This window comes from Engystomops pustulosus, unplaced genomic scaffold (assembly GCF_040894005.1).
Source record: "Engystomops pustulosus unplaced genomic scaffold, aEngPut4.maternal MAT_SCAFFOLD_764, whole genome shotgun sequence".
Lineage (NCBI taxonomy): Eukaryota > Metazoa > Chordata > Amphibia > Anura > Leptodactylidae > Engystomops > Engystomops pustulosus.
This window is the reverse complement of record NW_027285643.1, coordinates 1-2,774: the sequence shown is the minus strand read 5'-3', so window position 1 is coordinate 2,774 and position 2,774 is coordinate 1. Positions and strand designations below refer to the sequence as shown.

Here is a 2,774-nt window from a genome sequence, read left to right as displayed (position 1 = left end):
ATACACATTATACACCACCACTAGGGGGAGATCACTACATACAGATTATACACCACCACTAGGGGGAGATCACTACATACAGATTATACACCACCACTAGGGGGAGATCACTACATACAGATTATACACCACCACTAGGGGGAGATCACTACATACACATTATGCACCACCACTAGGAGGAGATCACTACATACACATTATACACCACCACTAGGAGGAGATCACTACATACACATTATACACCACCACTAGGGGGAGATCACTACATACACATTATACACCACTACTAGGGGGAGCTCACTACATACACATTATACACCACCACTAGGAGGAGATCACTACATACAGATTATACACCACCACTAGGGGGAGCTCACTACATACACATTATACCCCATCACAAGGTATGAGACGTGATGAGGATTAAGGGGAACTTACTGAATGTGAAGTGGATTCTCATGTTTCATCTTTTACATAAAGAAACTTAACCTAAAACCTTTTGTAATCGGATTACGATGCGATTACAAATCTTGTTGTAATATGTGAACACAGCCAAAGAGCTGCATGCAACCCATGTTTCTCCATTTGAGTGGTGGGTACTAATGTTATCAGTGGGGGCAAAGGAGCAACTCAACGCAGAGACCCAAGAGCACAGCAGTGTGAGGACACATCTCACAGACAGGGGGCAGCACTACAGGCCAGATAGGAGGTTTATTCAGATGAAATAATAAAACAATCTCCTCTGCTGCTCCAGTGTCTGCTGACAGCTGACAAGTGTCCTCCAGCCCAAGTGCATTATGGGAAGGCAGCTGTGAGGGGAGCACTGTCCTATAGCCACCAGCAGAATAAGGAGTGCAGCTCTGGAGTATAACGCAGCCTGGGGAACAAATATAGAGACAGAATCACAAGAAGTGATTGTAAATATCACAATATTTACAATAGAACATTCCAGTTGATACAATGTAACACACGGGGGTCGGAACCAAGAAAATTCTTATGAATAACAATCTGCCAGTTTGGCACCGTTGATCCGGTCACATGACCAACTTCCAGGCTCTTTTTGACTGATACATCAGATGTGGCCGTTGTTACTGTCCATATAGGTCCTTATTGAAAGGCAAAGCTGATAGGTCAGTAACTCAGTCATAGTGAAGACTCTTAAAGGATCCAAAACGCTTCCTATCGGAGAATCCAGGCATCTAGGGAGAGAAAGAAGAGAAGAAATAAGGTCTGCACCAGCAGCAGAATAGTGAGTGCAGCTCTGGGGTATAATACATGATGTAACTCAGGATCAGTACAGGATAAGTAATGTCATGTATGTACACAGTGACTGCACCAGCAGCAGAATAGTGAGTGCAGCTCTGGGGTATAATACAGGATGTAACTCAGGATCAGTACAGGATAAGTAATGTCATGTATGTACACAGTGACTGCACCAGCAGCAGAATAGTGAGTGCAGCTCTGGGGTATAATACAGGATGTAACTCAGGATCAGTACAGGATAAGTAATGTCATGTATGTACACAGTGACTGCACCAGCAGCAGAATAGTGAGTGCAGCTCTGGGGTATAATACAGGATGTAACTCAGGATCAGTACAGGATAAGTAATGTCATGTATATACACAGTGACTGCACCAGCAGAATAGTGAGTGCAGCTCTGGGGTATAATACAGGATGTAACTCAGGATCAGTACAGGATAAGTAATGTCATGTATGTACACAGTGACTGCACCAGCAGCAGAATAGTGAGTGCAGCTCTGGGGTATAATACATGATGTAACTCAGGATCAGTACAGGATAAGTAATGTCATGTATGTACACAGTGACTGCACCAGCAGCAGAATAGTGAGTGCAGCTCTGGGGTATAATACAGGATGTAACTCAGGATCAGTACAGGATAAGTAATGTCATGTATGTACACAGTGACTGCACCAGCAGCAGAATAGTGAGTGCAGCTCTGGGGTATAATACAGGATGTAACTCAGGATCAGTACAGGATAAGTAATGTCATGTATGTACACAGTGACTGCACCAGCAGCAGAATAGTGAGTGCAGCTCTGGGGTATAATACAGGATGTAACTCAGGATCAGTACAGGATAAGTAATGTCATGTATGTACACAGTGACTGCACCAGCAGCAGAATAGTGAGTGCAGCTCTGGAGTATAATACAGGATGTAACTCAGGATCAGTACAGGAAAAGTAATGTCATGTGTCTACAGTGACTGCACTAGCAGCAGAATAGTGAGTGCAGCTCTGGGGTATAATATGGTGTGGGGTTGCCTCACATGATGGACGGGTGTTTGGGGGGTGAAACTTACTGCACTTCCATCCCTTGAGAAGTATCTTTTCTCTATCACCTGAAACACAGAAGATGGGAGGACTGTTAGAAACCCAACTTTCCCCCAGACCCTGAAACGAATTATCTGCAGTATAACTACTCTCTCCTATCATCTTTACTTAATATAGCAGTCACAAACTGCGAGACTGTACAGAGGGTGCTCCAATCTATTGATCTCTGTTATCAGCCATGTTACCTTGTCGAAGAACCTGCTCAGTTTGACGGCGTTGGAAGACCCTGCGGCCAGGTATCGGGTATTGGTGCAGTCCTGTAGGGGAGAAGGTCACACTGTTATACTGCCCCCTGCTGGGGAAAAGAAGACGCAACTTGTCTAACCAAAACTTCTACAAGTGTTATGTGTGTGAAAGTGAGTGAAGGTGTTTCAGTAGCTCTGCTTGCTGTCAGTGAATGGGACCTTTCCTGTATACATTGT

At 44.3% G+C, this 2,774-nt stretch overlaps 1 long non-coding RNA gene across 1 annotated transcript; it reads right to left on the bottom strand.

Annotated features, from left to right (window-relative positions):
• Positions 1-912: 912 nt before the first annotated feature.
• Positions 913-2,613, bottom strand: LOC140112418 (uncharacterized). Its single transcript, XR_011852667.1, has 3 exons — positions 2,538-2,613; positions 2,322-2,360; positions 913-1,199 (listed from the first exon to the last, which is right to left on the bottom strand). It is a non-coding gene; the product is annotated as an uncharacterized lncRNA (long non-coding RNA).
• Positions 2,614-2,774: the final 161 nt, after the last annotated feature.